Raw genomic sequence first — 26,627 nt, 5'->3', positions numbered from 1 at the left:
AACAGCTTTTCTCGTTGACTCAAGCTTTACACTTTCATTCAATGAAAGCAACTGCATTCATTCAATCATTGATTCAAACTGCCATCCTTTAGTCAATGAATCAATCAGTATCAATCGACACATTAAAATAAATCACGTTTCCTTCGTGAACAAAACAGAAAACCTGCATTCAATGAAATACACTGCACGTCTTAATTCAATGAGTGGAGCACCGGCCATTCATTCAATACCACGAGCAAAACGCATTCATTCAATGAAACGAACTGCACGCATTCAATACAGACTGCAGGTCTAAATTCAATTTTTAGATCTTCGTTCATTCATTCAATGGGTCAAGCTTATCGCTTTCACTCAATGAAACAAGCTGCATTCATTGAATCTTTGCATCAAACTACAATCACTGATTCAATGAATCAAACCTTATTTCTTGTTTCAATGGAACAAACCTAACTCACACAGTTAGTGATTCAAACTGCACACTTTCATTCAATGAAATAGGCTGCAATTGTCAATTCAATGAGTTGAGTTATTCTCATTCGTTCAATGTCACAGGCTTCACACATTGTCTCAATCAAACTGCACACATTCAATCCATAAACCAAACTGCACCTGTTAATTTAATGAGTATAGAGCTCCTCTCATTCATTCAAAGTGACAAGCACAACGCTTTCATTCAATTATACAAACTGCATTCATTAAATCATGAATTGATTCAACGAATCAAACCTCTTTCCTTGTTTCAATCGAACAAACGTAATTGACTTATTGAGTGAATCCTCCTGCACTCGGTCATTCAATGCAATAGACTGCAATCAGTAAAGGTTCACTCATTCGTTTAATGACACAAGCCTAACGCATTGATTCAATCAAAGAAACGGCAAACATTTCCTCCATGGAGGAAACTGCACGTGTTCGTTCAATGAGTAGAACTTTTCTTTTTCATTCAATACCTCGAGCTTAACGCTTTAATTCTATGAATCAAGCTGCATTCATTCTTTGATTCATATTTCAATCATTGATTCAAAGAATCAAATGGAATTCATTGATTTAAGTGTACTAACATCACTTTATTTATGGAGTGAATTTAACTGCGTTCATTCTATTAATGAATCAAACTGCAAACATTCATTCGATGAGAAATATGGCAAGTCCTGTTCCAATGAATCTAGCTTTTGCCATTCATTCAATGAAGGAAACTGCACGCGTTCATTGAATGATACAAACTGCATGCGTTCATTAAATGAAACAGACTTCACTTGTTCAATTAATATAAACAGCTTTTCTCGTTGACTCAAGCTTTACACTTTCATTCAATGAAAGCAACTGCATTCATTCAATCATTGATTCAAACTGCCATCCTTTAGTCAATGAATCAATCAGTATCAATCGATACAATAAAATAAATCACGTTTCCTTCGTGAACCAAACAGAAAACCTGTATTCAATGAAATACACTGCACGTCTAAATTCAATGAGTGGTGCACCGGCCGTTCATTCAATACCACGAGCAAAACGCATTCATTCAATGAAACGAACTGCACGCATTCAATACAGACTGCAGGTCTAAATTCAATTTTTCGATCTTCGTTCATTCATTCAATGGTCAAGCTTATCGCTTTCACTCAATGAAACAAGCTGCATTCATTGAATCATGGCATCAAACTACAATCACTGATTCAATGAATCAAACCTTATTTCTTGTTTCAATGGAACAAACCTAACTCACACAGTTAGTGATTCAAAATGCACACTTTCATTCAATGAAATAGGCTGCAATTGTCAATCCAATGAGTTGAGTTACTCTCATTCGTTCAATGTCACAGGCTTCACATATTGTCTCAATCAAACTGCACAAATTCAATCCATGAACTAAACTGCACCTGTTAATTCAATGAGTATGGAGCTCCTCTCATTCATTCAAAGTGTCAAGCACAATGCTTTCATTCAATTATACAAACTGCATTCATTAAATCATTGAATTGATTCAATGAATCACACCATATTCCTTGTTTCAATCGAACAAACATTTGTTGATTCAAATTTTTAGTATGTCCTACTGCACTCGTTCTTTCAATGAAACAGACTGCACATGTAGAGGTACTCTCGTTGGATCAATGCCTCAAACTTAACGCATTGATTCAATCAAACATATTGAACAAATTTAGCCCATGAAGCAAACATTGAATGAAAAAGAAAAGTTCTACTCATTGAACGAACAGGTCCAGTTTCCTCCGTGGAGCAAATGTTCGCAGTTTCTTTGAATGAATCAATGCGTTAGGCTTGTGTCATTAAACGAATGAGAGAACCTTTACTAATTTCACTCTGTTCCATTGAATGAACAAGTGCAGGAGGATTCACTGAATAAGTCAGTTACGTTTGTTCCATTGAAACAAGGATTGTGGTTTGGTTCGTTGAATGAATGATTGCATTTTGATTCAATTATTCAATGAATGCAGTTTGTTTCATTCAATGAAAACGGTGAGCTTGACATATTGAATGAATCAGAGAAGCTCTTCTATTTGAATTAAGGCGGCCAGTTTTGTTCATGGAGTGAAGGTGCGCAGTTTGACAGAGACAACGCGTGAAACATATGAAGGATCGGTGTTGTGTCCATTACTTTTCATCATTTATATCAATGATTTGGATGTGAGCATAAGTGGTGTAGCTAGTACGTTTGTAGATGACACCAAAATTGGAGGTGTAGTGGACAGCAAAGAAGGTTACCTCAGATTACAACTGGATCTTGATCAGGTGGGCCAATGAGCTGCAAAGTGGCGAATGGAGTTTATTTTAGATAAATGTGAGGTGTTGCACTTTTGCGAAAGCAAAACTTAGCAAAATTCATACACTATATGGTAAGTTCCTCGGGAGTGTTGCTGAATAAAGTGACATTGGAGTGCGGGTTTATAGTTTCTTGAAAGTAGTGTTGCAGGTAGATAGGATAGTGAAGTAGGGTTTTGGTGTGCTTTCCTTTATTGGTCAGAGTATTGAGTACAGGAGTTGGAAGATCATGTTGTGGCTGTACAGGACATCGGTGAGGCTAAAGTTGGAATATTGCATGCAATTCTTGTCTCCTTCCTTTCGGAAAGATGTTGTGAAAGTTGAACGGGTTCAGAACAAATTTACAAACATGTTGCCAGGATTGGAGGATTTGGGCTAGAGGGAGATGTTGAAAGGGCTAGGGCTGTTTCCCCTGGAACGTCAGAGATTGAGGGGTGACGTTATAGAGGTTTATGAAATCATGAGGAACATAGATAGGAAAAATAAATAAAGTCTTTCCCCTGGTTTGGGGGAGTACTAGATGGCCTAGTTTGAGGGAGAATAAAAGAGCATAGGTTTAGGGTGACAGTGGGAAGATATAAAAGAAACCTACATAGAACATAGAACATGCATTGAAAAATACAGCGCAGTACAGGCTCTGCGGCCCTCGTTGTTGCGCCGAACGAAGCCTACCTAACCTACACTAGCCCAATAACCTCCATATGCTTATCCAATGCACGCTTAAATGACCATAAAGAGGGAGAGTCCACCACTGCTACTGGCAGGGCATTCCATGAACTCACAACCCGCTGAGTAAACCTAAGGGGCAACTTCTTCCTGCACATGGTAGTACGTGTATGGAATTAGCTGCCAGAGGAGGTGTTGGAGGCTGTTGCAGTTTGCAGCATTTTAAAGGCAGCTGGATGCGAACATGAATAGGAAAGGTTTGGCGGGATATGGGCTGGATGTTTTCAGGTGGGACTAGATTTGGTTGGGCTCTCTGGTTCGTATGGACAAGTTGGACTGAAGTGTGTGTTTCCGTGCTGGTCATCTCTATGACTACTCGGTTTTGGCCGAGGTATCAACATTCAAAAAAATCAAAGAAAGGCAGAGATGTTCTGCTCGTCTCTGAGCAGGACATGAATTGGGCATTGAAATGTTTGCAGTGTTCTTCAACGTTCTTTGTGGACAGGTAATTCTACATCTTTAACTCTGGCTCATTTCGCCCCCTTCGCAGGGATCCATTGGACTGGCTAATGTGAGAATTGGCTGTCTGAGTAATACGTCCCTGACTTGGCCATTCATGGCATCACACGCAATTGTGTCCTACAGCAGTAAATATGTAATATGATTGAATTCACAGGCCTTTGAACTGAAACATTAAAGCCGTCAGAGACACACCTATTGATTGCAGTTGCTCTTGCACTGTGATGAAAAACATTATGTGTGGGAAATCATGTCTCACAAACTTGACTGAGTTTTTTGAAGAAATAACGAAGAGGATTTACAAGGGCAGAGCGGTAGATGTGATCTATATGGACTTCTGTCAGGTGTTCAACAAGGTTCCCCATGGGAGACTGATAAGCAAGGTTTGATCTCATGGAATACAGGGAGAATTCGCCATTTGGTTACAGAACAGGGTCAGACATAGAAGACAGAGGATGGTGGTGGAGGTTTGATATTCAGACTTGAGGTCTGGGACCAGTGGACTACCACAATGATGGCTGCTGGGTTCATCATGTATATAAAAGATTTGGATGTAATGATAAGAGTTACAGTTAGTAAGTTTGCAGACAACACGAAAATTGGAAAGCGAAGAAAGTTACCTCAGATTAAAACGGGATCTTGGTCAGATGGGCCAATAGCCTGGGAAGTGGCAGATGGAGTCTAATTTAGATGAATGTGAGTTGCTGCACTTTTGGGAAAGCCATTCTTAGCAGGGCTCTTACATGTAATCGTAGGCTCCTCGGGTGTGTTCCTTATCAAAGCGACCTTGGAGTCCAGGTTCATAGCTCCTTGAAAGTTGAGTCCCATGTAGGCAGAATAGTGAAGAAAGCGTTTGGCATGCTTGCATTTGTTGGTCAGAGTATCGAGTATACGAGTTGGGAGGTCATGTACTGGCTGTACAGGACATTGGTAAGTCCACTGTTGGAATATTGCGTTCAATTCTTGTCTTCTTCCTGTTTGAAACATGTTGTGAAACTTGAAAAGGTTCAGAAAACATTTGCAAGCATGTTGTAAGGTTTGGAGGATTTAAGCTATAGGGGGATTTGAATAGGCTAGAGCTGTTTTCCATAGAACATCCGAAGCTGAGGGGTGACCTTATAGAGATTAATAAAATCATGAGGGTCATGGATAGGATAAATGGACAAAGTCTTTTCCCTGGGTGGAGGAATCCAGATCTGGATGGCACAGGTTTAGGGTGTAAGAGTTTAAGTTATAAAAGATACCTGAGAGGCAACTTTATCACTGAGGGTAGTACGTGTATGGAATGAACTGCCAGAGAAAGTGGTGGCGGCGAGTACAATTGCAACATTTGAGAGGCATCTGGATGTGTAAATGAATAAGAAGTGCTTGGAGGGATATGGGCTGGTTTCCGGCAGATGGGTCTAGATTGGGTTGGGATATCTGGTCGGCTTGCATGAGTTGGATCGAAGGGTCTGTTTCCGTGCTCTACATCACTGTAACTCTATTTACAAGAATGTTGTCAGGTTTGGAGGGTTTCACCTTCAGGGAGAGGCTGAATAGGCTGGAGCTGTTTTCACTGGAGCATCGGACCTGAGTGGTGAACTTATAAAGGTTCATAAAATGGTGAGGGGCATGGATAGGTTAAATAGACAAGTTCGTTTCCCCGGGGTGGGGAGGCCAGAACTAGACAGCATAGGTTTCTGGTGAGAGGGGAAAAATTAAGAGGAACCTAAGGGGCAACGTTTTCACGCAGAGGATGGTGCATGCATGGAATGAGCTGCCAAAGGAAGTGGTGGACGCTGGGACAACTGCAACATTAGCAAGTGCTGGCTAATGGCACTAGATTAGTTGAGGATACCTGGTTGGCATGGACGATTTCGACTGAAGGCTCTGTTTTTGAGCTGTACATCTCTTTGGTTTTATGGGCCTTAATTACTACAGATCTTTTCCTGCTTCACAGCGTTCTCAAAATCTCTCCTTTAATACACCCGTGTCATCCTCATCATCAAAATCCAAACTGTTGAATACTGCAATAGCTTCAGTTTCTCCTTTTTATTTTCTGAAAAGCCATTTGACATTAGGTAAAGGTGGTGGGCAACTTTGTTTTACTTCTGCTGATCGGAGTTGGGAGTTGGTGGAAAGGGTGGCTTTTACCCGGGATGAAGTGTTAACATTGAGTGTGAGTACTGAACATGCAGAACGTGACAGATGAATTGTAATCTAGAAGAAAGTTGATTTGCACAAACCAAGTCTTACTTCAACGAAAAGGTGTCTGTTATCTTTCTTATGCAGAAACGAGGTGTGCATAATTAAGCATTAAAGTGCACGTAAGTGAACGAATAAATCTGCTTTTCTGATTCTTTAATAAAGAGTGCAAAATTCCCAGATATACTGCAATACGAGGACCATGCGTGAAGTTGTTGGAGCAAGCTACTAATCCAACTCCTTTCTGCAAAAAATCAGATTCAGTCTTTAAATCAGGAACATATCAGATATTAAGAAAAAACTGACAAGAACTTTATTTTATTCCAAAAATTAAAAAATATTCATAAAATATTTGGATGATCTGTACAATTGGTCATGCCATACAAACGCAAACATTCAATTTCTTTGCATGCAAAGATAAAGTAATCATTTATATTTACAGGCCTGTACCATAACTGTCCATATATTGAGCTGAGGCGTCAGCGGAGCCCACTTACTGTGTGGGCCTCCTGTTCTTTGGCAGGCAAATGTTGCACGGCGGTCTTTCCCCACCTTGCCTTGGCGACAGCTACCCCAAGCTTCAGCGCGCCCCTCAACACATAGTCCTGGACCTCGGGATGTGCCAGTCTGCAACAATCAGTCGGGGTCAGCTTCTTTAGTTGGAAGATCAATAGGTTTTGGACTGACCAAAGCGCGGCTTTCAATGAGTTGATGATCCTCCAGGCACAGTTGATGATCGTGTCAGTGTGAGACCTGGGGAACAGACCGTAGACCACGGAGTCCCGAGTCACAGAGCTGCTCGGGACGAACCTCGACAAAAACCACTGCATTCATCTCCAGACGTCCTTTGCGTAGGCACATTCCAGAAGGAGGTGAATAACAGTTTCGTCCCCTCTGCAGCCGATTCGAGAGCAGCGTGTGGTGCGGCAGAGAGTCCTGGCATGTCGAAATATCTCACAGGCAAAGCACTTCTCACCATCAGCCAAGCAATGGATTGGTGCTTGTTAGAAAGTTCTGGCGATGAGGCATTCTGACAAATGACTTTGACAGTCTGCCCAGGGAACTGCTTGACAGGATCCGCCCTCTCCTATTCCTGAAGGGTCCCAAGGACACTATGTGCTGACCACTTCCAGATGGACTTGTGGTGGAAGGAGTTTTTCTTCAAATATTTCTCTACAAAGGACAGGTGATACGGAACGGTCCAACTACTTGGAGTGTTCCACGGCAGACAGGCCAGATCCATCAATCGCAATACTTGGGGACAGGTAGAAACTCAGTATGTAGTGACACTTGGTGTTTGCGTACCGGGGCTCCACTCACAGCTTGATGCAACCACGCACAAAGGTAGCCATCAGGGTGAGGATGGCATTTGGTGTGTTTTTTCCACCATTGCCCAGAGCTTTGCACATTGAGTCCCTTCGGACCCTGACCATCTTTGATCTCTGTACAATATTGAAGACGGCCCAGGTGACTGCGACGGCACAGGTTCTGGAAATAAGCCAGACCTGTACCACATATAACAATACTGACATTACCTCACACTTGATGATCAGATACTTACCGGCAATGGAGAGCGACTGGGGCTTCCATCTACCCAGTTTCTGCCTCACTTATTTGATACGTTCCCCCCAAGATTTGGCGCATGCCCCAGCCCCTTCAAACAAAATACCCAGTACCTTCAGGTGATCAGTTCTGACGGAGTTGGGGATGAAGGATTTGTCAGCTCTGTTCCCGAAGAGCATGGCCTCGCTCTTGCCTCGGTTGATCTTGGCCCCTGAGGCCCATTCGAACTGGTCACATGTACACAAGAGTCTGTGTACGGACAGCGGATCCGAGCAGAAAATGGCTACATCATCGATGTGCAGGGAGGCCTTATCCTGCAGGCCCGCCTGCCAGGTATAGTCACCCTACTCTGTCTCACATTCTTCCTGATGGACTCGGCAAATAGCTCTATGCAGCACACAAACAAGGCAGTAGAGAGGGAGGACAGCCCTGCCTGACTCCAGATCTGACTAGTAAGCTGTCTGATTCCCATCCATTTATGGAGACTGCGCTGTCAATCTTGATGTAGTGCAGTCTGATCCAATTACAGATTCCATCCCCAAAGCCCATTTTGGAGAGAACACCTCTCATATACGTATGTGGCATCCTCTCAAAGGCTTTGTCTTGGTCCAGGCTGATGAGACAGGCGTCCAAACTCCAGTCCTGCACGTAGGCGATCATATCCCTGTGGAGTGCGAGACTCTCAGCAAGCATCCTTCCAGAGAAGACTTGACCAGGTTGACGATGATCTTTGCCAAAAATTTTTAATCTGCATTTAATGTTGAGATTGGTCTCCAGTTTCTGATTTCCTGCCTCTCCCCCTTCTGCTTGTAGATACGGATGATGATGGCTTTCCTAAGGGAATCACTCATGGCACCAGCCAGAAACATATTGACATACACCTCCAGGAGGTTCTGGCTAATCACGTCCCACAGAGCAGAATAGAGCTCGTCCGGTAAGCCTTCGCTTCTGGGAGTTTTATTCTTCTCGAAGAATCGAGAGCCTTGGTCAGATCATCCAGAGATAGCGGCTGTTCCAACCTCTCCCGTGTTCTGCCGTCTAAGATCTGTGTGTTAGAGAACAGGAACAACTGGGAGGCCGCACTGTGAGTTGGCTTCGAGTCATACACGCTGGCAGAGATGGATTTGCTGATCTTCATGACGTCAGCCTGAGATCATGTTACCAAGCCATCTACTTCCTTCAGGCTGCTGAGCACGGAGATCTCTTTGTGCACCTTCTGGTAGAAGAAACGTGAGCACATCTTGTTCTGCTTCACGGAGTGGACCCTGGACTGGATAATTATCTTGAAGGCCTCTGAGGCAAAGAGCGAGGCTTGCTGGCCCTTCACGTCCTAGAGGTCCTCCGTGACATCAACCCCCATCGTCTGCAGCAGTAGCGGGTCCTGTATACTTTCTTGGAGTTGGGACAGTTTTTCCCGCGTATCTCTCGCATCCCGAACACCTTTGAGGATGAAGAACCTGCTAATGTTCCCTTTTACTGTTTCCCACCAGTCAGGTGGAGACTAAAACAGGGGCTTCACGGTTCTCCAAACTGCGTAATCCCTCTTGAGCTACTCAATGTTTCCCGGCGTCAGCAGCTTGGTATTCAATTTCCACGATCCCTTACTCGACCGCTGCTCGTCCTGCAGGTGACAGCCAGCCAGCAGGAGGCAGTGGTCGGACAAGAACTCCAGCTTGACGTCGGTGGATCTGACTGAGAACGCTCAGGACACAAACACGTACATATCCTTGAGCGGATAGACCCGTCCATCTGTGACCAGGTTTATCTCTGCTGTGTTCCATCTGCAGGGGTGCTGAAGACGTTGTACAGCTTGGCATCTTTGATCATTTCCATCAGGACTCTGGACGTGCTGTCCAGATTACTGTTCCCACGCCGGATCGTCCATCTACATCAATGGTACCGTTGAAGTCTCCGACCAGAATGACAGCCTGGACGTAGCCAGCAAAAGTGGAAGCTGCTGCAGGACGGCCAAAGCGTCATTCTTACACATTGAGGCGTACACATTCATCAGTTTCAGAGGAGCTTTTCTATATATGACATCAGCAATGACGAGGCGCCCGCCACCTCCTTAACCTCGGAGATGGCGAAGTTGCCTCCTCGCAACAGGATACCCAAGGATGGAGGCACGGCTATCGTTGCCCCAGGACCAACCTGGAGGCCTATGGGCCCGTGAGCTCGACTATCTCCTGCAGCTGCTGAGGTGTGGTATCCCACACTCCTGCAGAAACAGGACATCGGCATCAATGTTGGCCAGGAGGTCAGTGTAGAGATACATCGCGTAGCAGATTTAATGTAATGCACATTAACACTGGCATTGTTTATGCCCATTTTAACAATTTATGATGTCACTAGTGTCCATTTGCTGCTGGTCCTGCCTGTCTGGGGTAGCTATCTGCATTCCTGTGGTGAACGCGAACTGCTGGACACTCGCAGAGCTGAGGTAACTGTCCGCCTCTACGCAGCAATCATTTCCCTGCTCTGGTATCTTCGTGATGGGACTAGGCTTCGCATAGTCCCGTTCTCTGTCTGAGAGCGGACCTGTCCGAAGATCGCCGCTCCGAGTTACCTGGAGCTGTGGGGCGGTGGGTACCTCCTGGTTCTCATTGGGTGGGGTGTATTTTTTACCAGCCCCCTCAAAAAGTTCGTCATTTCCTGTTTGGGGTATTCTTCCCTCCTTTCTGCCCCCTGCACTCTGTCTGTTCCTCTTTGACGACCGTCCTTACGCCCGTCCTCACCATCTGAAGAGCTGCCTATATCCTTCTCATGTAGGTGTCATTTACCCCTTTGCTGGGCGGCTTTGCGGGTCTGGCCAGTGACCATGGTCTGCTGTAACAAGACTGCCATGAGATCAGGGCTTGTGTGCCCACAGTGGGATCAAACTGAGAGTGTGTTAAGTAGGTTGTTATGAAATATTTACGTCTTGACATTGACTTCTTACCTCTGACAATATTGCAGCAATACTGGAGCAGCTGAATTACAGATGCGGCTGACTTTGGATCACAAACTGCGCTATGAAAAATCTGAAACATTTCCTTGACTCAGGGCAATTGGAGCAATTCATATTTATGGTTGTTTCTTGATATTACATAGAGCAAGTAAACACATTTGGAGACAGATATTTGTGGTTAAGATTAGTTCTGGAAGATAATCCACTCAGTTATCTACTTGAAGATGACAGTAGGTCATTCAATCTAGTACTTTATACCAATGTCATGGATATCTCTATCCTCGACAATTGGGAAAGTCGTGATACTTTCTCCTCCAATTAATTTTCCCAATTGTGTATTGCCAAATTCGAAAGTATCCAAGTTTACTGTGAATGCAATTTACTTTTCACATTTCTGTGGGATATTGTTTATCACATTCATTTTCCATACAAAAGAACCCTGAGTCTGCCTCATAATTGATAAGCTGGAATCTGAACTTCAAACACTGCAGCACATCCGGGAGGAGGAGTGGTAACTGAACGTTTTGTTTCAAGAGGCAGTCACACCTGGTTAGATTTATGACCACAAATCCAGTCAGTGACAATGGACAACCGAGTGTGGCTGCAAATGAGGCACGTAAAGGGATCCAGGAAGAGAAGGCTCAGCTCTTGACCGTATCTAACCGTTATGGAGTACTTGCTCCTTGTGTAGATGATGAATAAAGCTTTCGGGAGGATGGCCCAGCTGACCACAGCATCCTGGGAGAGGAGAACATTGAAGTGGGGAGAGAAAGTAGACAAATGTTTTGTTGTAGGGCATTGCATAATTAGGGAAATAAATAGTATCCTGTGAAATCAAGATTGAGGGTTACACATGGTATGTTGCCCGCCCAATGCCAATGTGAACCCATCTCGGACAGGCTGAAAAGGATTGGAGTGGGAGGAGGAGGATTCAGTATTCAACATCGGGACAAACAACATAAGCAAGACGAAGGAAGAGGACCGGTTTAGGGATTTTCAGGGAGGAGTCTCTGGGAGGCATTTGGGAGCCAAACAAAAATTCATCCTAAGAAAACTAAGCATATCAAAAGGAGAGTTATGCGACATGGCTTACCAGAGACGTCAGGGACAACACAAAATCAAAAAGAAATATCATGTAGTGTGACGAACAGCAATGGGAAGCCAGAGAGTTGAGAAGCTGACAAAGACCCACAGAGGACAGTGAAGAAAGCAATGGAGACAGAGAAGGTGAAATATAAGGGTGAGCTATCTGGTGATATAAGGAAAGATTGCAAGAGTTTCTTTAGATATACGAAGGGCATAAGATAAGCAAAAGTGGACATTGGGCTGCTGGTAAAATTATACTTGGGAAGTAGCAGTGGGGAGCAAGGAAATGGCTGAGGAACTGAATACGTACTTTGTATCAGTCTTCTCCTGGAATGCTGCCTGACTGGCTGAGCCTTTGCAGCAAAATACTGTTCGACTCTGATCTCCCGCATCTGCTGTCCTCACTTCCTCCTAATTCATTGTAAAAGGACGAGAGTATAAAAGCAAGGATGTGAAGCATACAAGGTCACGGTTTCATTGGGAGGTGGACTAAAGCAACATCAGTATTATATTTGAAATAACATCCATTCAGCAGTCTAATATCAACAGGGACGAAGCTGTTCTTGAACCTGTTGTTACATGACTTTACGCTTCTGAGTCTTCTGCGTGATGGAAGAGGTTGGAAGAGAGTACTAGTGTGGTGGAATGTGCCTTTGATGATGCTCGGAAGCCTTTCGGCGGCAGTGAGAAATGTAAATGGAGTGCATGGATGGGAAGTTAGCTTCCGTGATGGTCCAGGCTGTGATCACAACTTTTTGTGGTTTCTTATGTTCCTGGGCAGAGCAGTTGCCATAGCAATCAATAGATGGATAACTAGCATTGCTATTTGTTTAAAGACGGAGGCAAAAGAAGCATGAGTGGGTGGATTCAGGCTCCCACAGACCTAAGGGTTGAAGTTTTTGCTTTCAGTTGGTGAATTTAGAAATTTGGGGAAAATTCCAGCTCTCTCTTTCTTTTTCTCTCTATATATCTCTCTCTCCCATTGTGCTGGTTCAAAAGCTTGAGCTCTCTCTCTGTTGCTGGGTTCGTGTTTTGGGGTTTTTCCTTTCCCTGAAGGCGGTATCAAGTGAGGGATCAGATTTGCTGAATTTGCGTTTGAAATGATGCTGCTATATTGGAAAATTTAATGAGTATTAATTAAATAATGTGTTATTTTTTAAAGTATTTTTAGAGTTACGGTTAAACCAATCTTTGCTTCTGATGATATTTCACCTCTATTGTAAGAATAAAGTAGTTTGACCAATCGAATCGCTCTGGAATGCAACACTGCCCATTTGGCTTTTAATAACAAACAGTTGGGGTTGAGGCGCTCTCCTTGATATGTTTCAAGGCGGCTTAGTCTGGTCAAGAATGCTTACTTGCTTTCAAATAGTGAGAGCGTGCAGGAGGTGGTATATTGCGAATGTTTTTTGTATGTGAGATAGTTATACAGAGTAAGAAGATGACAGGACAGATTAAATATTTGTCTGTGCCCGACTGTTTGATAGAAAGTGCAGCAGAGGGTAGATTGTTAAATGTTTGTGCGTAGGAGTGCACCACAAGAATATAACAAAATGTGTGTGAGAGAGACAACACGGTACAGAGTGCAAAAAGCGATGTAGTTCATTTAAGATTTGTGTGTGACACAGAGAAAGTGCAGCAGAGGGCAGATTATTAATGATTTGTGTGAGTGAGACAAGTGGTACAGAGATAGTCCAGCAGGGGAGAGATCATGAAATACTTTGTGCGAGCCAGTATGTGATGGACAGAAAGTGAAGCAGAGAATGGATTGTAGTAAACATCTAAGAGTGTGTGTGTGAGAGAGAGGCAACACAATACAGACAGAGTGCAATGGAGGAATGCACTTAATTCAAGATTAGTATGTCATTCCTGTACAGGGAGACTTTGACCTGCAGGCCCCCACTGCCTGGAGTAGATACCCCCTCCGCCACCCCCTCTCTATTCGCATCCTTCCTCACGGACTCAGCAAAAGACTTCAGATTACACACAGCCAAGGCAGGAGAATGAGTAGCCCTACCTGACTCTGGATCTGATCGGGAAGCTTTCTGATTTACATCCATTGATTGAGTCTGCACTAACGGTGTTGGTGGAGAGCAGTCGGGTCCAATTGGACATTCCCTCTCCACAACCCATTTTGGAGACCACTCCCCACATGTAAGAACTTGATATCCAGTCAAAGGCCTTCACCTGGGTCAGGTTAATGAGGCCATTCTTAAAGTAGGTGACCGTATCCCTCGGATGGTCCGGTGTGGCAAAGCATAGGTTTGGTTGGAGCGAATCACCAATCCAAGAGTAGTTAGCCAGTTGGTGTGGACACACGAACATTTCTCTTGTAGAAAAAAAAGGTTGCCCCACCCGTATTCTATTTAGATCTTACTCCTGTCTCTCTGAGCAATGCCCCCAGTTTTGAACTACCCCACCCTGGGGAAAAAAAAACACCAGCCTCTGCCCCTCATGATTTCACAAAGCTCGAATTTTGGTTTCTATTTTATAATCATCCTGAAGGGATGCTTAAACAAAAGCTGTTGTAATTTTCTTCAGAAGTAAAATTATTGAGACTGAACCGTCGGGTAAAGTCACCTTGTCCCATCGCTCATGAGGGAGAGACAGAGAGAGACGGGTGGCGATGGTTTAACCTGAGGGTCCCCAGGTTTCAATAGAATGGGAGATGGACAGAAGGAGAGTCCTTCGTGTCAACCTGAGCCAATGCAGGAATTAAACCAATACCATTGGCCTCATTCTTTTTTTTACAAACAAGCCTCCACCCAACTGACATAACCAGCCTCCAACAGTGAACGAACTTGTCATATTTCTGTGAAACATAATTCTGAAACACTTTTGAGAATAATTTTCAAATTCAGCAGGCATGATCAGTTGTGACAGTGTGATGGATGGATGAAGCCTATAACAGCTGATCTGACAGAGTTAAATCTTAACAGACCCTAATTAATAAGGAGTCAGCCACAACTCTGTCCATGGCTGTGCGGTTCATGGAGATGAACAGGCAGGGTCTGAAAATAGAAAAGCCTTCAGCTCTGCAGTGTGATTTAGAGAGATGCTGTGGACTGCAGTATCATTCCTTTTCCAATCACGAATACGGACAATCAGATTAAGTTAACTACAAATTGTAATTTGGGGAAAAGCTTGAGACATCCTTGGAGGGAAGTATGTGACGTACCAGAAGACACGTGTTCTGGCTTCCAGCCCATAACCGCCGCGTGCCAATTGGTGAGTCTGTTCATTTGGACCCTGCGAAAGAGCTTAGTCACTGAGCCCACAGAAGCAACGTTGTTCCAAAGCACTCAAATAGAACACAACAAACGGTTGCTCCTGTCCTGGCAGGAAATATTGGAACAGTCAGTCAGTGATGCGGTTCATTCCCAAACAAGGCTGCTGTCCCATTCCCAGCTCTGCCGTCCATTCCACATCACCAACATCCACATTTGGTGCCAAGCTCATTTTACTCATCGGGACACCAATGTTGATGGTGATCCGTTGATATGGGTTTATGGGAAATACAACAGTCAGGCACTAGAATCACTTGCATTCACTGCTGGTCTGCCCTTAGGTTTCTTTTATTCAGACAGTTTCTTCAGAGATGTCACTATATACATCTGGAGCAGGTGGGACTAATACAAGGTCTTCTATCTCAGAGGTAGGGACACTAACCTTGTGCAAAAAGAGCTCCTATCAGATTTGCTGCTTATTAATTAATGAAATAACTGGTGTGAGTGGATATTTCAGTGAGCTCTGCGTCAGCTCTCTGAACCTGGGCTGAGTTGCCACGGAAATAAGTGTTTTGCTCAGTCTTTGGTGCTCCTCTGCATCCTCGTGTTGATGTCCCACTTTCAGAACCTACAGCGATACCTTTACATCGAGACTCCTCCTGGATCGTGCTCCTGAGTGCTGCCTTTTTACCGTCACGTACCCGATCTGAATCGCAGCACATAGCTCCGGTCTATTGTCCATGAGCGTTTCCGTTCTCCCCCAGCATGCTGCCTGTGTTTTACCAGGACCAGACCAATCTTTGGGTCATGGCTGACTCACGCCGGGTCTTCCCACCGTCAGGAGTAGCAGCTATCGTAAGGTATCCATTGCTCAGGAAGCTGTATCTCTGCCATTGATGTATTGAGTGGATGGTGGAGGAGAGGGCCATGGATGCAGGGCTGACCAGAGTCAGGGTCATGCTGGGAGCTTGGAAACTGGTCTGGATGCTGCTGCAAGAATTGTCCAATGTATCCTAAACTTCCCACGGGTGACATGCTGGCTCAATGGTTCGCACTGCTTCCTCACAGCGCGAGGGACCAAGGTTCGATGTCACACTCGGGCGACTGTCTATGTGGAGTGTGCACATTCTCCCTGCGTCTGCCTGGGTTTCTCACGAGTGCTCCAATTTCCTCCCACAGTCCAAGGATGTGCAGGCTGGTGGACTAGCTGTGTTAAAGTACTCATAAGTTGCAGGGATGTGCAGGTTATATAGGTTATCCATGGGAAACGCAGGGTTATAGGGATTGGGTAGGGGTGTGGGAATGGGTGGGATGCTCTTCAGAGTATCAGTGAGGGCACAGCCATCTGCTTCAACACTGTAGACCTTCTCTGATTCTTGGTGCCTGTACCCCACAACCTGAGCTGCCTCTGGAATATGTGTTGTGCGTCTGATCACATCATGAAATGGAGGTTCTTGTATAGTCCGCTACTGCACACCAGCCACCTCAATGTTTCTGTTCGCCAGCTGGAGACGCCTTGGCATGGTTATTTTCCACTGGGCGCAGGAATCCCGAGTGGAGAGTACTCTATGTCCATCCATTGCTTTTTCTCACCTCTCCTGTTCCTGATCACCACATTGTCATTGCATCCCGAACACTGTCTTTAATAATGAGTGCATTTAAGCTCAGTTAGGAATTTAACTTCTGCTTATGCCAAATGTGATTAACTGAGTGTCCCCACTTTGCCCATGTGCTGCTTATTTATAATTTTTATTTTCCTTAGTTTCTCTCCAATCACAATTTTTCTTGCCCTACAGTGCATTTCTCTTCGAATTCTGAGCTTATAGTGGTGATTAAATTGCGCACTGTTCTTATTCCCATCTGAAACATGAACTGTGTTTTACTCTCTCCATATGTAAAGCCCAACTATCTGAGAATGTCCAGCATTTCGTTTGGGTTGACAGATTTCTAAAAGCTTCAGAATTTATCCATGATTTGATTACAGATGTTGCTCCCTGATCAGATTCTAACATAGAGAGCAATTCAGAGCCAAATGTACCAGGGTGAACATTGGTGGCAGAAGGTGGACACCACTGTTGTTCTATTTACATCAAGTAGCAGAATCTTTGAATGATTATCACATAGAGTGAGTCTACGGAGCTCATCGTGTTTGCAGGAGTTTTCTGTGAAAGGCTATCAACTTGTACCATTCCATTTTCATCGCCTTGTATCGGTTTCAGCAGCTAGACATTCAGGAGATCAGATTGAGCAGTCAGGTTTGAAGGAAGATCATGTTGAGCAGATTGATTCAAGAACTGATCAGATTGAATGGGTAGGTTCTGAACAACATCAGGTGGCACAGACAGATTCCAGGGAAAGTCAGATGAGCTGGTGTATTCTCGGGAAGATCCGATTTAGAGGTAGATTCTCGGCAAGATGCGGTTGTGAGGGAGAAATATAAGGAAGATCATGTTGAGGAGATGAATTCTAGGGAAACACATATTGAGCAGGTAGATTCCAGAGAAGATCAATTTGCTGAATACACATTGTTTGATAAAATGCAACGCAGCATTGTTTCAGCACCAAATTAAATGCTCTGAAGCTGTTGCATGCTGTTGTATTTGTAAACCTGTATTTTTTGGAATTTTGCTTTCACTGCCAAGACCAGCAGATGTTTCCATTCGCCAATTGTCTCTGGGGAACCTGATGTTTATCTTTGAATGACTGCAGTATGTGTGGTGAAAGTGCTGTCACAATGCTGTTGGGTCAAGACCTACAGATGATTCACCTAGTGGTGATGAAATAGCAACATCTGTCCAGATCAACAAATGCCTTCTTCTCTCAGTCTGCTTCCAAAGAGCATATCATCATGTGTAGGCCCAGACCAGGGGGAAGCGTTGCTTCACTGAAAAACATCAATCAATCATTGGGGTTTTTTTTTTAATGACAATCAACAGCTACTTTGGTTGCATCATCCTAGTTCAGATCCCACAAATTATCAGTTACATTCAGCACAGTTTCACAACATGTATTTGTGTTTTTGTCTATTCTCTCTCACACTCATTTTATTTAATTCATGGCATGTGGACCGTGCTGGCTTGTCCAGGATTTGATGTCCCTTCTGAATTTCCCCAAAGGGAAGATTTGGATTCATACCGAGCACAGACGAGGGGAGGATGGCAGATTTCCTCCCGAAATGGATATTAGTGAACCAGATGGGGGTTTCTGACAATCAGCAATGGTTTCATGACCATTAGATCCTTCAACCCACGTTTTTAACAGAAATAGAATCCAGCTCTGGGATTTGAATCCAGATCCCCAGAACATCACCTGCGTCTCTGCATTATTGTCTCGTAATAATCCGACAACTCCATCACTTCCTCTGTTATAAAAAAAATTCAAACAATTTACAGTCCATCAGAGGAGAGGTAATTGGATAATTGAATCCAAAGTAGACATCAAGATTTGAGAGAGTCACCCAGTTTATTGTAACCTGAATACCATCAGGTTTTATATATGGTAGGAAGAGGGCAGTGAAGTGTTGAGAAACCAGACACATATTCACGACATAGACAAGGTTTTAGCTGATCATGTGACCTGTCAAACAACAAGTGGATTCACACAGGGGACCAACGTGAGAATAATGCGAGGGGAACACAGATCACCATCTGAACGGGAAACTCATCAATGTAGTCACACCAGGAAGCGAGCATTCACCTGCTGCAAGTCGAATCAAAGAGACCCTACAGTGCAGGGAAAGGCCACTCAGTCCATCGAGTCTACACCAACCTTCCAATGATCATCACACTCAGACCCAGCACCTTACCGGAAACACCATAACCCTGTACTTTAACATGGCCAATCAAGCTACCCTACACATCTTTGAACCATGGGGGAAGACCCATTTGCCAGCACTTGGTCCATTAACCCTCTAAGCCCTTCCCGTTCTTATACCTATCCAGATACCTTTTAAATGCTGCAATTATACCAGCTTGCACCCCTTCCTCTGGCAGCACATTCCATACATGCACAACCCTCTCTACGAAAACGTTGCCACTTATGTCTCTTTTATATCTTTCCCCTGAACCTATGCTCTCTAGTTATGGACTCACCCACCCCATGGAAAAGACTTTATCTCTTTATTATATCCACGCCCCTCATGATCTTCTAAACCTCAATGAGGTCATCCGTCAGCCTCCAGAACTCCAGGGAGAACATCCCCAGCCGATTCAGCCTCTCCCTACAGATCAAATCTTCCAAACCTGGCAACATCCTTGTAAATATTTTCGAAACATTTTCAAGTTTCACAACATTCTTCTGATAGGAAGGAGATCAGAATTGCATGCAATATTCCACAAATTGCCTAACCAATGTCCTGTACCATCGCGAAATGACCTCCCAACTCCTATACTCCCCCAGGACCCGAACAATCCTATTAAGTGTATAATTCCTGCTAAGATTAGCTTTCCCAAAATGCAAAACCTCGCTAAATCAAACTCAGTCTGCCACTCCTCATCCCACTGGTCCATCTGATCAAGAACCCACTGTAATCTGAGGTAACCTTCTTCCCTGTTCATGACACCTCCAATTTTGGTGTCATCAGCAAAGTTATTATTTATACCTCCTACGTAGATGTCCAAATCGTTTATATAAATGAATGAATGAAGTGGAACCAGCACTGATCCTTGTTGCACTTCACTGGTCAGAGGCCTCCAGTCTGAAAAACAATCCTTCACTACCACCCTCTGTCTTCTTCCTTTGAGACAGTTCTGTATCCAAATGGCTAGTTCTCCCGTATTCCATGAGATCTATACTTGCTAACCAATCTTGTTAGCAAGGTAAACCTTGTCGACCACCTTACTGATGTCCACATAGATTATGTCCACCTCTCTGCCCTCATCAATTTTCTTTTTTCACTTCTTCAAAACACTCAATAAAGCTCCTGAGTCATGATTTTCCACCCTGACCATGCCTAATCAGTCCTTGCCTTTCCAAATACATGTACATCCTGTCCCTCAGGTTTCCCTCCAACAACACTGAATTCGGCTTCACTGGTCTATCGTTCCCTGGCTTGTCCTTATCACTTTCCTTAAACAGTGCCACGATGTCAGCCAACCTTCAGTCTTCCAGCACGTCACCGTGACTATTGATGATACGTATATCTCAGCAAAAGGCCCAGCAATCACTTTCCCATCCTCTCACAGAATTCTAGGTTACACCTGATCGGGTTCTGGAAATTTATCAACTTGTATGCATTTCAGGATATCCAGCTTCTCCTCCTCTGTAACAATAACCATCTCAAAATGTAACTATTCACTTATCTACATTCTCTACCTTCAGCCAAGCCTGGAATTGGCCCAAGATCTCTCGAGCTGTAAGCCACCATTGCTAAGCTGTCCCTTATTGTCAGAAGGGATTCACACAATCATCCTAATTGTCGATGCATGAACATGTTCACACAGGGGGTTGGCTAATAAATGTCCAAATTGTGGGAAATGGAGTAAAAGTGCTTGGGAACTGACACATCTTCAATGTGTACACACGAAGGATAGGCCACTCGAATGGTCTCTCTGCAGACCTGCATTGAGGCAACAAGCTCATCCAACCGTATTCACGCCAGTATGTGGCGGGGTGGGGCCTGCGGCGGGGGCAGGGGTGTGGACCATTCACCTGCTCACAAGGTGGTAAAGGATTCACTCATTTATCCAGTTATCTGACACACCAGCGAGTTCCCACTGACCTTTGAAACATCCACACACTGAAATGACTATAAAGTAGCCGGGATCAATTTTCCCGTCCATGTGTTTATAAATGAGAGACCATTCAGGTGCTCTCACTGGGTGGCTGGGTTCAAGTGCTCTTCCAATCTCAGTGTTCACCAGTGAGTTCACACGGAGGAGAGACTGTTCTCCAATCGGCGCAATGGGAAATGATTTGCTTAGTCATCCCACTTGCAAAGAAAGCCCTCAGTTCTCAAGAAACTATAGCGATTGAATTTTTTTTTGAAGCACCAGCCCAGTTACTGGGGTAAATATCAAATAACATACAGTGTCCCGTTCAACTGACATGTTCACAGAGACAGAATTGGACAGCACGGAAGAAGACCCTTCAGTCCAACTGGACAACCAGATATCCGAACCCAATCTAGGCGCATTTGCCAGCACTCAGCCGACATCACTCTAAATCCTTGCTATTCATATACACATCCAGATGCTTCTTAAATGCTGCAATTGTACTAGCCTCCATCCCTTCCTTTGGCAACTCATTCCATACACGCACCACCCACTGCATGAAAAAGTTGATCCTAAGGTCCCTTTAAATCCTTCCCTTCTCACACTAAACCTATACCCTCTAGTTCTGTACTTCACCATCCCAGGGAAAAAGATCTTGTCTGTTTACCTTATCCATAATCTTATAGACATGCATAAGAAGGCTTCTTCCGCATTCACGCTCCAGGAAGAATAGCCCCAGACTATTCAGACTCTCACTGTAGTTGAAACTCTCGAACCCTGGCAATACATTTGTCAATATTTTCAGAAATATGTCAAGTTTCACAACATCCTCCTGCACAAGGGAGACCGAAATTGCATGCAGTACTCCACATGAACAGCTTTCTTTGTTCTTTGTTGAGTTTTACACGGGCAGTCCTGTAGATGTTATATTTTCCACAAGAAATTTTGATGCAAAACAATTATCTAACTGTCATTTTCCATCACTCTTTCTGCAGATTGGGAAAAAAGGTTTGGCGAGGTAGAGAGGAGGTTTTACTTAGTGGGGCAATCTGGAACATGGTGTAGTTGAGACCGAAATGAAATCAGCCAGGACCGTATGTAATAACAGAGCAGGCTCGAGGGGCTGAATGGCCTTCTCCTGCCCCTAGTTCTTATGTTCTCTTGGTGATTTCAAAGAAACATCAAATAACCCTGCTTCCTCTCTCCACAGATGCTGCCAGACCTGATGAGTTTCTCCAGCATTATTTGTTTTTGTTTGTACATTAGAACATAGCACGTAGAACATAGAAAAATACAGCGCAGTACAGTCCCTTCGAAACTCGATGTTGCGCCAATCCAAGCCCACCTAACCTACACTAGCCCACTTTCTTCCATATGCCTATCCAATGCCCGTTTAAATGCCCATAAAGAGGGAGAGTCCACCACTGTTACTGGCAGGGTATTCCATGAACTCACGACTCTCTGAGTAAAGAATCTACCCCTAACATCTATCCTACATCTACCACCCCTTAATTTAAAGCTATGCCCCCTCGTAATATCTGACTCCATACGTGGAAAAAGGTTCTCATGGTCAACCCTATCTAAACCCCTAATCATCTTGTACACCTCTATCAAGTCACCCCTAAACCTTCTTTTCTCCAATGAAAACAACCCCAAGTGCCTCAGCCTTTCCTCATACGATCTTCCTACCAAACCAGGCAACATCCTGGTAAACTCCCTCTGCACCCGTTCCAGTGCCTCCACATCCTTCCTATAGTATGGCGACCAATACTGCGCACAATATTCCAGATGCGGCCGCACCAGTGCCTTATGCAACTGCAATATGACCTCAGGACTCCGGATCTCAATTCCCCTACCAATAAAGGCCAGTACACCATATTCCTTCTTCACAGCACTATTTACCTGGGTGGCAACTTTCAGAGATCTGTGTACATGGACACCAAGATCCCTCTGCTCATCCACACTACCAAGTATCCGACCATTAGCCCAGTATCCCATCTTCTTGTTACTCTTACCAAAGTGAATCACTTCACACTTAGCGACATTGAACTCCATTTGCCACCTTTCTGCCCAGCTCTGCAGCTTATCAATATCCTGTTGTAACCTGCCACATCCATCCTCACTGTCAACAGCTCCACCGGCTTTCGTATAATCCGCAAATTTGCTCACCCAACCTTCTAGCCCCTCCTCCAGGTCATTTATAAAAATGACAAACAGCAATGGTCCCAAAACAGATCCTTGCGGAAACCCCGCTGGTAACTGCACTCCAAGATGGACCTTTACCATCAACTACCACCCTCCGTCTTCTTCCAGCCAGCCAATTCCTAATCCAAACCTCCAACTCCCCCTCAACGCCATACCTCCGTATTTGTTGCATTAGCCTACCATGGGAAACCTTATCAAATGCCTTACTGAAATCCATATACACCACATCAACCGCTTTACCCTCGTCCACCTCCTTAGTCACCTTCTCAAAGAATTCAATAAGGTTTGTGAGGCACGACCGGCCCTTCACAAAACCATGCTGACTATCATTGATCACATTATTCCTATCCAGGTGTTCATAAATCCTATCCCTTACAATTCTCTCTAAGACTTTGCCCACAACAGAGGGAAGACTCACCGGCATATAGTTACTAGAGCTATCCCTACTCCCCTTCTTGAACAAGGAAACCACAGTTGCTATCCTCCACTTTTCTGGCACTATTCCTGTAGACAGCGAGGACATAAAAATCAAGAAATTAATTTGAGGTGTTACATTTGCTCATGATATTGAAGTGAGATGCGTGTTTAATTTCTTTTGGAAATGCGTGTCCCGTTTGCCAGAATTTGACTCATATCCCTCCAAACCCCTCCTGTTCATATACAAATTCAGGTGCCATTTCAATGTTGTAATTGTACCAGCTTTCAGCATTTCCTCTGCCAGCTCATTCAATACATACACCACTCTATGCATGAAAATATCATCCTTTTGATCCCATCTAAATCTTTCCCTCTCACCTGCAAACTATGCCATCCAGTTTTTGACTCCTGTGAATTGATAAAAAAAAATGTCTATGCATCCATGTATCTCATGATATTATAAACTTTCATAAGGTCACCCCTCAGAGTCTGACACTCCATGGAAAATAACCCCGGCCTATTCAGCCTGTTCCTCTCACTCAAACGCTACGAACCTGGCAATATCTTTGTAAATCTTTTCTGATACACAAGTATCACAACATCTTTCCTACAGCAGAGTGTCCAGAACTGGATGTATTATTTTAAAAATGTCCGAAACCGTGTCCTTTACAGCCTTAACATGACATCTCAAAACCTAAATTCAATGTGATGACTAATAAAGGCAAATGTATCAAATGCCTTCTTCATGGCCCTGTCTACCTGCCACACCATTTTCAAGTAACTATGAACCTGCACTCAAACGTGCCTTTGTTCAGCAATCACATCTCACCACTAAATGTGTACACCCTGCCCTGGTTTGCCTCACCAAAATTTAGCACCTCAGGTTTATCTAAATTAAGCTCCATTTGCCACTCCTCGGACCATTGGCCCATCTGATCAAGGTCTCCTTGCATTCTGAGATAACCATCTTCACTGTCCACACCATTACCACTTGAAGTGTCAGCTGCAAACTGATTAAACATGCCTACTTTAATCATATTTAAATCATTTATATAAATGATAGACAATAGTGGACCCAGCGCCGATCCTTGCAGCTCACCTTTGGTCACAGACATCCAGTCTGAAAAGCAATCATCAACCTCTACCTTCTATCTCCTAATTTCAAACCAATTTTACATCCAGATGGAGAGCTTTCCTTGGATTCCACTTGACCAAAATTTCCTAACTGTGCTAATAAGTTGTCTGAACATTTCACGAGAAAAATAATTTAAATTTATCCAGTCAGGCATGATGTGGTGAAATGCGATTCACGATTGTAGGTAGGAAAGGTAAAATATGAACGCTTATGTTTAAAATGGGTGAGAAATTATTAACATAACCATCCTTTTGGAAAGATAGGACCCGGTATACAATGATCAGAAAGTTAATGTGATGGTGCAATCAAAAAGGTGGACAAATGATATGATCCCAGTTATCGGACAGTGAGGAAGACTTGCTATGAGTATCCAGGGGTTTGGGTGTGAAAATGGATACTTTGCAATAAACACAAACACGCACACACACACACATATACACGCACTCACTGAACAAAGGCCAGTGATGTTGAGTAAATGTGGGGGTGCTTGGTATTCTCGAAGTTCATTGTTTCCTAGTATGCAGGTACAATATCGAAATATGTCGTTGACAGAAAGAAAGGGAAGCTAAGTGCTGTTAGCAGGATAGTGTTGAGTGTCGGAAGATTATTGGTATTTTGGTGGGGAAGATGGATTCTTGCAGATGAAGTCCAATGTGAAGAAGTGTGAGGAAATAGATTTTGGGCAGAAGAAGAGTCAATCGACAATTTGGCTCTAATTCAAAAAGGGGTTTAACAGGAGCAGGATGTACATGAACTGATGGAATGTATTTTGGCAGCATAGGCTGAGAGAACATCCCATAAAGAACTTTGTCTCCTGGTCCTTGTTCACAGTGACAGAGACTGTGGGAGCAATGAGGTGATGTTGTGTTTTTTTTATGATGCACCAGTTCAGATTCAGCTGGAGCATTATTTCCTGTTCTGGAAACCCGACGATCGGAATGATTGTGGAGACTGTAGAGACAAGTTGAAACAAGTTTACAAGAAAGATTTCAGGGATGTGCATGCTCAGTTTACATCATCGCTTGGAGGAGTGGAGCTGAGGATAAGTCCGTCCAAGGCCCGAAAGGTGCCTTCCACATCAGTCAACGTTTCACCTGCACATCCACCAATGTTATTTATTGTATCTGTTGCTCCCACTTTGGTCTGCTTTGCATTGGAAGACCTGACACCTTCTCACAGAGCACTTCAGACAACATCATCGGGACACCCACACCAATGAAACCCACTGCTCCATGACTAAAGCTTTCAATTCGCCCTCCTACTCTGCCGAGGACATGCAGGTCCTGGGCTCCTCTATCGCCACTCCCTCACCATCCGACACCTGAAGGAAAAACGCCTCATCTACCGTCTTGGGACATTTCAATCCCATGGCATCAATGTGGATTTCACCAGCTTCCTCACTTCTCCTGCCCCCCACTTTATCCAAGTTCCAACCTCCCAGCTCAACACCATCTTCATGAACTGCCCCATCTGTCAATCTTCCTTCCCACCTATCTGCTCCACTCTTCGCTCTGACCTATCACCTTTACCACCACCTCGACCCATTTATTGCAGTTCAGCTACCTTCAACCTACCCCTACCTCCTCGTATTTATCTCCTCACCCACGAGGCTCCCAGCGTCATTCCTGATACAGGGATTTTTGCCCGAAAAGTCGATTTTCCTGCTGCTTGGATGCTGTCTGACTTCTCGATCTTTTGGCTGAGATCATGTCTGTTCTTGTCAGCTTTAATATGTGATCCATCCCTGAATTAGGGACTAAATATTATTCTGAATTTTGCAGGAAGAAGTTGGATTAGGAGCTTGCTCAACCAACTTCGCACATCGTCCTGTTATTGCAGTGTTTCTGAGAATCGTGCACCCCTCATAAAACAATCAGAAAAGCAGCTTTATTAGTTCACCTTTTTGTGTGTTCGCTTTATTTCTCGTCTCCCGAGTCGGTGTGTAAGAAAGCACACTGAGAACCTTTTGGTCAAGTCAGACTCGCATTTGTGCAAATCAATTTGTTCTCGGTTGCTATTCACCTGTCACTTTCTGCATGTTCAGCACTTACTCTCAATGTTATCACATCATCCCTGGTGCAGGCCGCCCCTTCCCACCAACTCCCAACTCCGAACATCAGAAGTTTAACAAAGTTGCCCACCAGCTCCACCTAATGTCAAATGGCATTTCAGAAAACAAATGG

At 44.1% G+C, this 26,627-nt stretch overlaps 1 non-coding gene and 1 pseudogene across 1 annotated transcript; one reads left to right on the top strand and one right to left on the bottom strand.

Moving 5' to 3' along the window:
• Positions 1–6,314: 6,314 nt before the first annotated feature.
• Positions 6,315–6,494, bottom strand: LOC132834594 (U2 spliceosomal RNA; annotated as a pseudogene).
• A 19,629-nt stretch (positions 6,495–26,123) lies between these two features.
• Positions 26,124–26,308, top strand: LOC132834587 (U2 spliceosomal RNA). The gene has a single exon (XR_009647223.1). It is a non-coding gene; the product is annotated as a U2 spliceosomal RNA (small nuclear RNA).
• The last annotated feature ends 319 nt before the right edge of the window (positions 26,309–26,627 follow it).

Source organism: Hemiscyllium ocellatum, chromosome 40 (assembly GCF_020745735.1).
Source record: "Hemiscyllium ocellatum isolate sHemOce1 chromosome 40, sHemOce1.pat.X.cur, whole genome shotgun sequence".
Classification (NCBI taxonomy): Eukaryota; Metazoa; Chordata; class Chondrichthyes; order Orectolobiformes; family Hemiscylliidae; genus Hemiscyllium; species Hemiscyllium ocellatum.
The sequence above is the reverse complement of the archived record's forward strand: the minus strand, read 5'-3'. Positions and strand labels throughout refer to the sequence as shown.